The following is a 16,134-nucleotide window of genomic DNA, read 5'->3' as shown; positions in this document are numbered from 1 at the left end:
AAAGCTGAAAATGAGAGTTTATTATTAATAAATCCTCTCTATGCTTTACAAAATGTCAAAAGCTATGGTGAGCAAGCTTTTGGGCAAAGCTAAATAAATGTGAAATGTAACGATAATAAAACAGCTATAATGACATTTTAAAGAGGTTGAAAAACTAAAGTGAGTGGAGTTAAATAGTAGACCACAATGCGTATTAAATGGAACATGAGTGGGTAAAAATAAGACATTCAAACATTCCTATATTGTTTTAGTATAGGGTAGATATATTGTTTATTTTCAGAGAATATTAAGACAAATATGCATGCTAAAAATGCAAAGGCAAACATTAATAAAATAGGATTATAATATAACACTTTCAAACAATTAAGACGAGGAGGGAAATAATAGCAATTAAATAAATCAAAGAGAAAGCAAATGGGGAAACATTATGAGTGGAAAGTACAAGTTAAATTGCTTCAAATAAATTCATCAGAAATATTAATAAATGTAAAATGAGTTAATTCATCTTTTAAAAGAGATTACATTTGATTGTTTATATATACATTAGATTAATATATTTTATACAAATATCACACACATATGTCTAGCATAAATATAAATAGTATTTATGGAGGCAAGTCTAAAATTTAAGAATAAATAAATGTTAAAATTAAAACAAGATTTTATCTCAGGAGAACTGCAAATGGCACCATGGGCAATACTTGAAGCCTCTGACATTTGGGCAATATAGAAGATTAAAGATAAATGAATTAATGAATAAACAAAATAGATGTTGCTTAACAAAAAATATCTAAAAGTCCTGGGTTCAACAAAGTGAATGTTCTTTAAATAATTGTTTCAACTGAAAAAAAAAAAAAAGGAACTCTCCAAGGGCTAAAAGCAAAGAAGTTTCAGGAAGCCAATGCTGTGAGTTGTCACTGAATTTGTGGCTGATTCTGATAATTCAGAACCTTGATTCAGTTGCATGAGGAAAGAGAGACAAGCCTTTAGAATTTAAAAGGCATGAATTTTACAACTGGGATGCGCAACTGAATCTATGACCTCAATCTATGTGTTACCTCAATGAAAGAGAAAAGAAAGAATGCAAGTACCTGCTTACCTGGGATAGGTATCAGATTCTATATAAGCCAGGGAGAAGACATTCAGCTAAAATTTTAAATAAATGGCCCAAATCTAAATGTGGGCTAGTTTAAGAGCTTATCACCACTGGGAGCCACATACACAAAAGACATTTGTGCCCACTTGCAAGTTTTTCATCAGACTCTTCCTGGGCATTCATAAGAAAGACAGAATATGGTGAGAAACCTGAGAATGCATCCATCCGTCATCGTACCAGCTTTGGGAAGGGGAACATCAGCCACTACAGAAATGGCAAAAAGGCTGTTATAGACTGCATGTTTGTGCCTCCACCTTCCCATATGATGTTATTAAGAGGTGGAGCCTTTGGGAGGCAATCAGGTCATTAAGACAGAGACTTGATGATAAGATTAATGCCCTTAAAGAAAGAGATTTTAAAGGCCTTGCTTCCCCTCTCTTCACTGTGAGAGAATACAAGATAGACACCTGCAAACCAGGAAGAACGCCCTTACCAAACAGCAGACCTGCTGGCACTTTGATCTTGGACTTCCCAGCCTTGAGAACTGTGAGAAATAAATGCTTGTTGCTTAAGCCACCCAATCTATAGTATTCTGTTATAGCAGCTTAAACTGATTAAGACAAAGATCCACCCAGGTTCTTTTCTCCCATCTCTCCTGTGGTGCAAAAGCTTTAAGACCCTGAGAGGGGAGCAGATAACTTTGTCACCCCCAAGCAATAGGGGAAGATTCTTTACAATTGGATGAAAGGAATAGAATAAATATCCCTCTATCCCAAAGAAAGAAGAAAGAAAACACCCTGGCCCAGATATTTAGAAAGCCTCTGCCACTAAGAAAGGGACAAGATCACTGAGAAGACCCTTAATCCGGGGACAGATCATCTGCCCAATACTAAGGCTGAACTAGAACAACAGAAGACACCCCTACCCTCTGTCACTAGGCTAACAAGTGTAGAGTAAATAAATAAAAGCAATCTACTGCTGGGAGAGAGAGAGGCAAGTGCATAAAGACTCTCTGAGTGCAGGTAGAAAGAAAAACCTTCAAGTTGAAGATAGAATCATAAATTGAGGAAAGTCATCTGACAAAGCATTCGTCACATTAAGCACAAGGTAATTCTAGAACTGAGACTGTGGTGCACTGACAATAACCACAGCAATAGGAAAAATCCAAACTTAGTTTAAGTTATAACTATATTGATTCAACCTCTCACACTAGAAGCAAAGCAAAATATAAATAAATAAATAAAAATAAGTAAATAAAGGCATGTCTATTTCTAGGTATAAAATAAATGACTTACTATTTTATAAGAATATGGATGATAATATATAATACTATATATTAGTATACTATATACTTATATACTGTAATATTTACTATATCAGTTTCCACAGTTCTACTAAAGATAACAGGCTTTCAAGCAAAAATTACATGATACACATACACACAAACAGAAAAAACAGCACACTGTAAAGACAAAATTATTAACAGAACCAAATTCAGATATAAATCAGAAAATTTAAAATTACAATAATAATATCAAAGCCTCCATCGTATGAAATTAGAAAGAGGAGCAAATTAAGTCTAAATAAAGTAGAAGGAAGAAGATAATAAACATAATAGTAGAAATCTATGAAACTGAGAACAGAAAACAATACAGAAAAATAGATAACACCAAAAGTTGGTTCTTTTGTAATGATTAGCTAAATTAACAATCTTTAGCCCGACTGACCAACTTCAAGTTCACTAACCAGGAAAAGAGAAAAGACTCAAATTAGAAATATCAGAAATTAAAGAAGTAACATCAGGACAAATATTACAAGCACCAGAAAGATAGTAAAGGAATACTAAGAATAATTATATGCCCATAAAGTGAACAAGTTGGATTAACAAATGAACAGATTCCTTACAAAGCTCAAATGGCGAAAACTCAGCCAAAACAAAGAGATAACCAGAATAGCTCTATAGCTATTAAAGAAATCTAATTTTCTATTGAAAAACTTTCCAACAAGCAAAACTCCAGGCCTAGATGGCTTTCTACCAAGTATTTAAAGAAGAAATAACATCAATAATATCAAGCTTTTCCAGAATATAAAATAAGAAAGAATATTTTCCAATTTTTTTCTTAACAGCAGAATTACTTTGATGTGAAAAAAGACACAGTAAGTCTCGACGATATGCCACCAGATGCAATCCAGCTATATGTAAATATAAATATATATATATAAAGGATAACACATTATGACCAATTGGAGTCTATTCCTTAGATACAAAGATAGTTCAACATACAAAATCAGTTAATGTAGCCAGGCACAATAGTGCCTATAGCCTCAGCTACTTGGGAGGCTGAAATGGGAGGATCAGTTGAGCCCAGGAATCCAGCCTTGGCAACATAGCAAGACCCTGTCTCTGAAAAAAATTTTAAAAATCAGTCAATGCATAACATTCATATAGGAAAAGCCACAGTGAAAACCATGCTCCCTGGAGAAAGACTGAAAGCTGTTCCTCTAAGATCAAAAACAAGTAAAGGATACCTGTTTTTACCACTTTTATTTGACATAGTACTAGAAGACCTAGGCAAGAAAAAGGAATAACAGGTATCCAAATTGGAAAAGAAGTAAAATTATCTCTCTTTGCAGATGATATGACCTTTTATGTAGAAAACCCTAAATATTTCACACACAAACATCTGTTAGAACTAATAAAGTTGACAAGGTAGCAGAATACAAAGTCAACACACAAAAATTGGTTGCATTTCTATAAAATATTAATGAACAATTCAGAAAGAAAATTAAGAAAACAACTACATATATAATAGCATCAAAGAGAATAAAATAGTTAAGCATTAACCAAAGAGCTAAAGGGCTTGTATACTGTAAACAAACAAACAAACAAAACGTTGCTGAAGGAAATTAAAGAAAACATAAATAAGTGGAAAAACACCTAGTATTCAAGTATTGGAAAACTTGAAATTGTTAAGATGTAAATACTACCTAAAGCAATGTATAGAGTTAATGCAATCCCTATCAAAATCCCAATGACATATTTTTTCACAAATAGAAAAACCCATCCTAAAATTCAGATGGAATCTCAAGGGACTCAATAATCAAAACAGTTCTGAGAAAGAAGAACAAAACTGGAGGCATCACATTTACTGATTTAAAGACTTGCTACAAAATTACAGTAATAAAAACCCTGATTCTGGCATAAAGACAGACATACAGAACAGTGGAGTAGCACAGAAAGTCCAGACATAAACCTTCACACCTATGATCAGATTATTTTTGACAAAAATACCAAAACCATCCAATGGGGGAAAAGACAGTCTGTTCAACAATTGATGCTGGGTAAACTGGATGTCCACATCAACAAATGAAATTAGACCCTTATCTAACACCATATAAAAATTAACTCAAAATAAATCTGTGACCTAAGTGCATGACCTAAAACTATAAAATTACTGGAAGGAAATATAGGGAAAAAGCTTCACAGCATTGAATTTGGGAATGATTTCTTGGATATGACATCAAAGCACAGGCAACAACTAAAAAGACAAATTAGTCTTCAGGAAAATTAAAAAATTGTGTGCATCAAAAGACAGTATGAACAGAGTAAAATCAAGCCACAGAATTGGGGAAAATATTTGGAAATCGTATATATGACAAGCTATTATTATCTAGAATATATAGAACTCCTAAAATTCAACAACTGAAACCAAACAACTTGATTAAAAATGGGCAAAGGACTTGAATGGACATTTCTCCAAATAAGATATACAAGTGGCCAATAAGTACATAAAAATGCTCAACATCACTAATTACTAGGGAAATACAAATCAAAACTATAATGATAGCCCCTCACACCCATTAGGATGGCTAGTATTAGAAAAACAAAATGACAAGAAGAACAATAAAAAATCAGAAAACAAGTGTTCGCTATGATGCAGAGAAATTGGATCCCTTGTGCACCATTGGTGGAAATGTAAAATGGAACAGCCACTGTGAAAAATAGTATGACTGTTCCTGAAAAACTTTAATATAAAATGAATGAGACCTAGTATTTGAGAGCACAACAGGGTGACTATAGTCAATAGTAATTTAATTGCACATTTTAAAATAACTAAAAGAGTATAATAGCACAAAGGATATGGATATATGATTGAGGGGATGGATACCCCATTTTCCATAATGTGATTATTGCTTATTACATGCCTGTATCAAAGTATCTAATATACCGCATAAATACATACACCTACTATGTAACCACAAACATTTTTTTAAGAAAATAAAAAAATTAAATACAATTACCATACGATCCAACAATTCCACCTGTGGGTGGAACCTGAAAGAATTAACAGCAGGGTCTTGAGACATTTTTATGACCGTGACTATAGAAGCATTATTCACAGAACTAAAATGTGGATGTAATCCGACTGTCCACTAATGGAAGAATGAAGAAGCAAAATATGGTATATATATATATATATATATATATATATATATATATATATATGAATATTATTCGGCCTTAAAAAGTAAAGAAATTCTGACATAATGCTACAACATGGATAAACCTGGAGGACATTAGGTTAAGTGAAATAAGACAGTAACAAAAGAAAAAATACTATATGATTCCTCTTATATGGGGTATTTAGAGCAGTCAAAATTACAGACACAGAAAGTTGAATGGCGGTTGCCAGGGTCTGAGGCAAGGCGGGATTAAGGGAGAAGGGAGAGAGTTATTGTCCAATAGATTAGAATTTCAATTTTGCAAGATGAAAAGAGTTTTGCAGAGGGATGGTGGTAATCATTGTACAACAATGTGAATGTACTTAAATTCCACTGAATAGTACACTTAAAATGGTTAGTCAATTTCATCTTGTGCATATGGTACCACGATAAAAAAAAATTGGGGAAAAAAAACAATCAATGCAATTCACCTATCAACAACTTGAAGAAAAAAAAGTCATATGAAATATGGAACAAGTATTTGACAAAATTCAACATAAATTTCTGATAAACACTTTCAGCAAACTAGTAATAGAAGGAGCTTCCCAGACTTGGTTAAAGGGTATCAACCAATAATCCTACAGCTAACGTCATTTGTAATGGTGAAAACGGAACGTTTTCTCCCTAAGATTGTGAAAAATGCAAGGAAGTCTGCTATTGCCTTTCGTATTCAACTTTATAGCGGAGGCCACAGGCAGTGCAACTCTCTTGGATAACAATCAAAAGAATAATATATTATTAAAAATTAACACAGAAAAACAATTATTAATAAAAATTACCAATCTCAAACAGAATGAGAAGAGCTTATCTCTAGATGGGAGTGGAGACAGTGGTGGGCAGGAGGCAGAAGATTATGAATAAATGTGTTGTTTGTTCTTTTTTTGTTTTTAAATGAAAAGACACTGAAGCTTGTTTTCATACTGGGGGTAAAAATCTAGTACAAAAAAAGAAGTCAATGTAATGAGGAGAGAGAACCAAAGTAAAATTCCTTGAGCAGGTGAGAGGAAATGCAATCCAGGATACAGAGAAGGTTAGTATTTGACAGTGAGAAAGGCTCTTCCTCAGAGTCTACTTACCCATTAGGCTCAGTAGGAACAGTTTTAGGGGCCTCCAGGTGCTTTTAGGGCCCATGAAAATGTTTTTATCAATTTTAAAATCAGAAGTCATAATGTCGTGCTCTTCTCTGTGGAATCCCAGCAACACTAGTATGTCAGCAGAAACAGGTTAGTTGGTAGATTTAGTGGTGGGAATAGGAGAGTGTTCCCATCTAAGTACTTTTATACTCTCAATCAAATAATGAGCTTATCTTGGTGCACTAATGGCTTGGTAACTTAGCAGAGACTGAAATAATTAGAAAAGTAAAAAATACACACAGAATATTTGAGAATAGAGTAGTGAGCATGAAAGAGAAACAGAGAATGCTAAGTAGAGTTAGCTGTTCATTTGAGATCAGAGATCAAATATATATACAGCAATATCTTTCTGCTGGGCTGTGTGATTTACTCCTAAAAAAAATAAGTTTGGTTCACATAGTCTCTGGGTTGTGCTAGTCAATTGCTACCCAAGGAAAGAAGAGAAAGAACAAAAGTAAATCTCTCGCTCTCTCGCCTTGACCTTAGTATCTCTTTTTCTCTCGTACGTAAATATATCCTAAATGAAAGCAATTTTCACTTTAAGCTTCAGGATTATTTGAAACTTTTATAATGAGCACTTCTCAAAGAGGTAAAATGAAGAAAATGCAGCTCTATATTTGGTTTACAGAATTATAAAGCGTATGGGTTTGAGAAGATATAGACAGGACAAAAATCCTAGCTACTCTACTTACAGCTGTGCAACCTTAGACTTAGAGATACTTAACTTCTCTGAGCCTTTAGTTTTCTCTTCTGCAGAAAGAAAAAATAATAACATCTAAGGTATAATAATTTTGATAAATATTTGTTTAAATGATGTACAAAGAATTTAATGCACATATATAGTATATATATATGTGTACCTGTGCATATATACTATATATGCACTAAATTATTCTATATACACACACATATAGTGTATATGTATGTAATCTAATATAGAAATTAATATATAAAATTATTCTATGTATTTATACAGATATAGATATATAATATATGAAAATAAAATAAAATAATATATATTTGTATAATGCCTGAATATAATTGTTACCATTATTAATTGATGGAAAAACTCTTGTCAACAAAAGTAATGAACAAAAATTAAGCCAAAATCAAATCTTTATTTTTTTCTCATGAGGCCAGGAAAGGTACAAAATTAAGTCTTTAAAAATGTCTTATGTGGTCCTAAAAGTAACCATGAAGAAACACATACAGCTCTTTTTTAAAATGCACCAATAAAATTATGTTTTTAGAAAACAATACACTTATTCTTTCATTCGATTGTTCATTTATTTAACACAAAAGTATTTATCTAACACATGCTCTATGCTCAGCATTTAACTAAATGCTGGGATAAAGTGGCAAATCATGCAGGCTTCTGAAGCTCTTCGTGTCCTTCCGCCATTTTTTGATTTTCCATTGAATTTAACTCTGTATGACGCTTAAAAGTTTAAGATGCAAAAACAAGTTATCAACTCATCTTCAGTTCTCAACTCTGCCCTTCCTTTAAGAAACTATCTTAGTTATTTTAAGAACAGGTAACTGCTAACTGACATTGACTTTTCTGCATGACTTACTTTCCTCTGTTATAGAATCTGACATTTGCCTGATATTTCTTCATAATTAAGCCCTGACTTCTGAATCTCTATGCCCCACCCCACCCAGGGTGGGTATAAGACAAATACATTCCTTAACCAAGTTTATCAGAGATAGCAACATATCTGAGCTATCTCAGCCTAGATGTCTATAGAAATGCCTGCACTAAGTTATGATTCAGTGTTATGAACTGGGTTGCTATCAAAGGCTGATATAAGAAATGGCCATTTAAAAAATCTCACTCTATTTTCTGTAAAATGTGAGTTGAAGACATTATCCATTATTGTTACTCAACAGCCAACCATAAATTTCCTCTAGAATTTAGGGACAGGAAAGTATTTGTCTCACCAGATAAACTTTTATGTTTTCTGTAATCTGACAAAAGTAGTATATAGCACAGTAGTTAAGATGATGGCTTTGGAGTCAGATAGATTTGGGTTTGAGGCCTAGTCCAAACTTTTTCTGACTAGGGAAACCATGTAGTTCTTTTAAGTCTTGCTTTTTCATTTGTAAAAAGGAGACCTGTTTACATTTATGTTGTTTTTTGGTGGTGGGGGAATTCAATGAGACCAGACATGCAATACATTTTATAATATCTTGTAGATAGTGAATTCAATTAATATTATATTTTATGTTTACTACCAGTATATAACACCATACATTTTTTCTTCCTGCTCTAATCTTCACATCTAAGTTTTCTGCTGAATTACACTTATAATCTTGCCCAAAATTTGGGGTACAATAATTTTTTTTCATTTCTTCTTCTAAATTTTTTAAATGATTGATTTATATATATCTTTCTAAATATATTCAGTATTAAAGATGACAAGTATTTTTTATGTTTATGGGTATACAAATATCTAAAGAATAGAAAATCCTCAAAGATATCCTATTTTGTATAAAAATTAAGATGTAATTTTACACGTCATATTTCAAACAAATGAAAACAATTATATTTAATAAATACATGACATATAAATAACTAAAAAATGTTAGATTCCTGTTCTGAATCTTATGTGTATATATGTGTGTGCACGTGTTTATGTATATATATGCATGTATGTATATACATATGATTTAAGCTCTCCCCCAAATATAGAATAAATCTTAGTTGGATACCTAAAAATCTCAAAATAAAAATTTTTTTTTCTAAAAGAACAATATAAAAAAAGGTCAATGCCCTACAGGTTTAAAAATCTGCAGTTTACCAGACAAATTTTCTAAAAGCAAATATTAAAACATAAAACAGACAGTAAAAAAAGATTTACAATAAGTAAGACTAGTGTATATGTATAATAGTTACTACAGAATGTTTTTTAAAAATAAGTAAAAGGGATTACTACCAACCAATAAAAAATGAGAATCTTCATATGAAAAGGGTACAAATAATGATAAACAGACAACTTACATAAGAAATAAAGCATATAGTCAAAGTATAAACAATGTCAACTTTGACAGCAGTAAAATATGCAAATCAACAGAAATTTTTAGAACACAAAATTGGCAAAGTTTTAAAAATTATTGCACCTGTTATGTATACTGAAATAGTTATTTTCACATACTGTTGCTAAGGGTTTAAATTACTAAAAGTTGTCTGAAAAGAAATGTAGTACTAAGTATCAAAAACTTCAGAAGTATTTCTATCTTTAATCCAGTAGCTCCTAATTGAATTTTAATCCAATAATTAATTCCACATTTAAGATTTCACTCTAAGAATATTATCAGAATTTGATGTGAAAATACATTAATGTGAAATTATGAGCAATGTAAATTTAGAGACAATCAAATTATCTACCAATAAATGCAAAAATGGTAAAATATAGCATGTATGTTCATCAGCTTTAATATTATTTGGTCATTCAAATTATAGATATTTAAATAGTCAATATGAAAAATGTTCATGACATATTAAATGAGAAATAGAATAAAACATTAAAATTTATACTATGACACCAATTACATATATAAATATGTAGTATATTTACACTACATTATAATATGTACACATAATAATATACATATTTTAAATTACATATAATTATATAATATATATTTTAAATTATATATTTAAAATACATAAATGTATATAAATATATAGCTTATATATATCCATATGTATATATCAGAGGATTTCTGATAAAACTCATTCAGAACTGACAAGTAATCAAGAATGTTAATTCAAGTGACAATTCAAAAAAAAAAAATTATAGGGATTCTGCTTCTTGCCAAGATGGCAAATTAGCACAGGATGATGGCTCTCTCTTCCCAGATCACCTCTAGACAGCCTATAAAAGAGTAAGGGGGCTGGGCACGGTGGCTCACGCCTGTAACCCCAGCACTTTGGGAGGCCGAGGCAGGTGGATCATGAGGTCAAGAGTTCAAGGCCCCTTGGCCAACATGGCAAAACCCAGTCTCTACGAAAAGTACAAAAATTAGCTGAGCGTGGTGGCACGCGCCTGTAATCCCAGCTACTAGGGAGACTGAGGCAGGAGAATCTCTTGAACCCGGGAGGTTGCAGTGAGCCAAGATTGCTCCACTGCACTACAGCCTGGGTGACAAGATTGAGACTCCATCTCAAAGAAAAAAAACAGTTTAAGGGAACAGTGCACTTTACAGTTATTAAAAATATAAGGTAAATCTGGGGGAAACCAAAGTTATCATGAATTGTGTGACACTGTGATGGTGGTTTGGTGTGGAGGCAGCCAGAGTTGGCTTTTCTCATTTGTACTGTAAAAATAATTCATACACAGAAGAATGAATAAAGCCAACAGCTTAAATTACTAAAAAGAGAATATCAAATAAACACCACCCGGGTCAAGAAATAGAAGTCCTGCAGTATGCTAGAACCCTGAACACACTTTTTTCCAATCAAAGGTTTTCTCTCCTGCTCATTTCACCCATACAATCTAACCGCGATTGTTTAACTTTCAGTTATCAACCTTTGCTAGTCTGAATAGTATTATGAACTCTATGCCCCTAAAACACTAAATTTTTTATTTAAGTTTTGAATATATTATTAAATGAGTTTGCTCTGGTCCTTTTTATCCTTAGAAATTGCTTTCTTTTTTTATTTTTTTTATTTTTAATTTTTATTATTATACTTTAGGTTTTAGGGTACATGTGCACAATATGCAGGTTTGTTACATATGTATCCATGTGCCATGTTGTTTTGCTGCACCCATTAACTCGTCATTTAGCATTAGGTATATCTCCTAATGCTGTCCCTCCCCCCTCCCCCGACCCCACAACAGTCCCCGGAGTGTGATGTTCCCCTTCCTGTGTCCATGAGTTCTCATTGTTCAATTCCCACCTATGAGTGAGAACATGCGGTGTTTGGATTTTGTCCTTGCGATAGTTTACTGAGAATGATGTTTTCCAGTTTCATCCATGTCCCTACAAAGGACATGAACTCATCATTTTTTATGGCTGCATAGTATTCCATGGTGTATATGTGCCACATTTTCTTAATCCAGTCTATCGTTTTTGGACATTTGGGTTGGTTCCAAGTCTTTGCTATTGTGAATAGTGTCGCAATAAACATACGTGTGCATGTGTCTTTATAGCAGCATGATTTATAGTCCTTTGGGTATATACCCAGTAATGGGATGGCTGGGTCAAATGGTATTTCTAGTTCAATTGGCTGGGTGCGGTGGCTCACGCCTGTATTCCCAGCACTTTGGGAGGCCGAGGCAGGTGAATTACCTAAGGTCTGGAGTTGAAGACCAGCTGACCAATATGGTGAAACCTCATCTCTACTAAAAATACAAAAAATTAGCTGGCTGTGGTGGCACATGCCTGTAATCCCAACTACTTGGGAGGCCGAGGTAGGGGAATCGCTTGAACCCTGGAGGTGGAGGTCGCAGTGAGCCGAGATCCTGCCATTGCACTCCAGCCTGGGCAAAAAGAGCAAAACTCCATCTCAAAAAAAAAAAAGGAAAGAAAAAAGTAAAAGAAAAGAAAAGAAATTGTTTTCAATTATACACCCTCAAAAATTTTACTGCTTCAGGTTTTGTATTCACTCCTATAATAATTAATTCATTCATTTTTAATGAACTTATGTAACTATGGTTTATATGCAATAAAATAAGTCCCTTTTAAATGTACATGTGGAAGGTATACACTCATGCAATCATTGCCAAAATCAAGATGTTAGAACATTTCCATCACCTTGTAAAAGTTTCTTTGTGCGTTTTTCAGTCAATTCCCTCCCTACTCTAATCTCTGGACCCAAGAAACCACTAATTTGCTTTCTGTCACAACATAGTGTATTTGATGTTTTTAGACTTTTATATAGATGGAATTATACCATGTCTAGTTTTTTTGTATCTGACATTTTTATCTAAGTATATTTATGAGATGCATACATGTTTTTGCCGCATCAGTAACTTGTTACTTTTTATTGTATTGATGCATTGTATAGGTATACCAAAATTTTTAATCCATTTCACTGTTGATGAACATTTATGTTCCTTCTTTATCCTTAGTAACATATTTTGTTTTGAAGTCAGCTTTGTGATGTTAATGTAGTCAATCTATCTTTTCATATGCTTGATATTTTCATAGTATATATTGTTACATCATTTTCCTTTGAATATATTTGTTTCTTTATATATGAAATTAATTTATCATAGACTACAAATATTTGCTTTGTGTTCTTTCCAGTCTGATAATCTCAATCTTTTAATTGGTGTGTTAAGACTGTTTACATTTAATGTCATCATTGACATGGTTAGGTTTAAATCTACTATTTTGACACTTGTTTTCTATTTGTTCCACATGTTCTCTAATCCTTTTTCTTTTGGATTGAATATTTTTCAACATACCATTTTATCTCTACAATTGGCTATTTGGCCAAGACTCCTTTAATTATGCTCTTAAGGTTTTCTTGAGGGCTTACAATATGTATCTTTAGCTTAGCAAAACCTACCTTCAAATAATATTATAACATTTCATATGTAATATATTTTACTTCTACATATGTTACAAAGACCACAATATTATTCATGTTTTTGCTTTAGTCAATTAAATTTTATAGGAATTTTAAAATGCAAAAAGTTTTCCTTCATTCCTGTATGTACATCCAAGTTTCCTTCTGGTATTATGAAGAACTCTTTCGACATTTCTTGTAGTGAGGGCATATTGCAGTAAATTCTCACACAGTGTTTTGCTGAAAAAAAAATTTAATTCACTCTTGTTTTTGAAATACATTTTCTCTGGTAAAAATTCTAACTATTTCTCCAATTTTAGCACTTTAAATATGTTATTCTTTAGTTTCCTGATGTGCATAGTTTCTGAAGAGAAATCTGCAGTCATTCTTTTTGGTTATTTGCATGTAATGTGCCTTTTCTCATCTAGTTGCTATAAATAATTTTCTTTATTACTAGTAGTCATCCATTTGATTAAGATCTATTCTGACATAGATTTTGTGAGTGTGGATTCATGGGTACATTTTGTTCTCATCTTTTTTCCAGATCTAACTTTTTCAAATATTTTTTCCATCCCCACAATTTTTCGTCTGTTCTAGAATTTCAGTTACGTGTCTATCACTTTATGTTTCTTTGCTGAAATTACTCAGATTCCAATCATTCTTTCGCAGTCTTTTTTTTTTCTTCTTCATTTTGGATTGATTGTATTACTATATCATAAAGTCAGTATCTTCTTCTGTTGCATCTAATCTGCTCCTAATTATATCCAAAAACATTGATATCTTTACTGTGCTGTGTCTCCTAATCCATGAAAATTATGTCTCCTCATTTATTTAGGTATTTTATTTCTGTCCTCAGCATTTTATAAATTTCAGCATACAAATCATCTAGATGTTGACTATATACTTACCTAAAGTTATCCTTTTGAGGGGAGCTATTGTAAATTGTGTTTTATTATTTATTTATACATTTTTTTAATTAATTAATTTATTTATTTTGAGGCAGAGTCTCACTCTGTCACCCAAGCTGGAATACAGTGGCGTGATTTCAGCTTGCTGCAACCTCCACCTCCCAGGTTCAAGTGATTCTCCTGCCTCAGTCACCAGAGTAGCTGGGATTACGGCCTGTGCCACCATGCCTGGCTAATTTTTGTATTTTTAGTAGAGACAGGTTTTGTCATGTTGGCCAGGCTAGTCTCGAACTCTCCCGTCTTGGCCTCCTGAAGTGCTGGGATTACAAATGTGAGCTACCACGCCCAGCCTAAAAATTTGTTTTCTATTTTTCATTGCTAGAAAGAAGAATTACAACATGCAGATTTTTCATGGAACCCACACATTGTCAGGTATATACCCCAAAGAAAATAAGTTATCCTACCAAAAAGACACAGGCACTCTCATGTTCATTGCAGCACTATTCACAATAGCAAAGTCATGTAATCAACCTGGGTGACCATCCATGGGAAAATGGATAAAGAATATGTGGTAGGGAATCAATTTATTCCTCTGGATTTCAGCTATTTGTGTGGTACATATACACAAATACACCATGGAATACCACACATCCATAAAAAAGAATGAAATTTGGTCCTTTGCAGCAACATGGTTGCAGCTGGAAGCCAAATCGTTATCCTAAGTGAATTAATTCAGGAACAGAAAACCAAATACTCCATGTTCTCACTTATAAGTGTGAACTAAACGTTGGGTACACAATGATGGGAACAATTGGCACTGGGAGCTATTATAGAAGGGAGGGAGAGAGCAGGTTTAAGGGTTGAGAAACCACCTATTGGGTACTATGCTCAGTGCCTAGGTGATGGGATCAATCACACTCCAAACCTCAGCATTATACAATGTGCCAGTTTAACAAACCTGCATGTGTGCCCCTAAATCTAACATAAAAGCTGGAAAAAGAAGAATTATAATTGATTTTATGTGTTTATTCTGTATCTTGTGACATTAAAAACTCACTTAGTAGTAATGGGAGTTTTGTTTTGCAGTCTCCTTGGAATTCTATAAATGTACAATCTTCTTGTTTGCTAATAGGGAGACTTTTATTTATTTTTTTCCAACATGTATGCTATTTCTTTCTTTCTCTTTTCTTATCGTACTGGCTGGAACAGGAGTGGAGATAATGGATATCCTTGTCTTCTTCTGTAAGCAAAATAGCACTAAGTGATATTAAGGGAAAAGCGTTTAGTGTTTCATCATCAGGTATTTTGTTAGCTTTAGGGTATTTTTGTACATGCCCTTTATGACGCTTAGAAAGTATCTTTCCAGTCTTGGTTTTCAAAGGGTGTAATCATGAAGGAATGTTGGAATTTGCCAAATGAATTTTCTGCATCAATTAATATGATCATAATATTTTCTCAAGATGGTGAGTTATCTCGATTGATTTTCAAAAATTGAAATGCCCTTACATTCACGGGATAAAACCCATTGAGCTTAGTGTGATTTCTCCAGAAAGAATTTGTTATATTATGCCCAGTTTTCCAGAATGCCATAGTATGGCATTGTTTCCTGTTAATTTCTCAGTTTGGAATTTTCTGGGTCTGAAAATGTAGGATGTAGATAATATAAAGTTGAATCTCAAACCTGTGTGAGCGTTAAAAGCTGGCCTGTAGTTAACATTTCTCAAGACAATTTTTTTTTTTTTTATGTAGACCTCAAGGAAAGATAGAAAATTTTTCTTGTATTTTTTGTTGGTGAGTTAGATTTTGCCATTCCACCCTTTTACTGAGGTTGAAATGCATCAAAATTCCACTTTATACAGATAAGTTAGCTCCAACTGTCACTTTACTTAAAACCAAAGACTTGTGTCCTATTCTGCATAGTTCGTAAAATGAAAACCTATTGCTTTAAAGGTTACAAAATGCTCCCAGGAGTTT

The sequence above is a fragment of the Symphalangus syndactylus genome, chromosome 17, assembly GCF_028878055.3.
Source record: "Symphalangus syndactylus isolate Jambi chromosome 17, NHGRI_mSymSyn1-v2.1_pri, whole genome shotgun sequence".
NCBI lineage: Eukaryota > Metazoa > Chordata > Mammalia > Primates > Hylobatidae > Symphalangus > Symphalangus syndactylus.
This window is presented reverse-complemented; position numbering follows the sequence as displayed.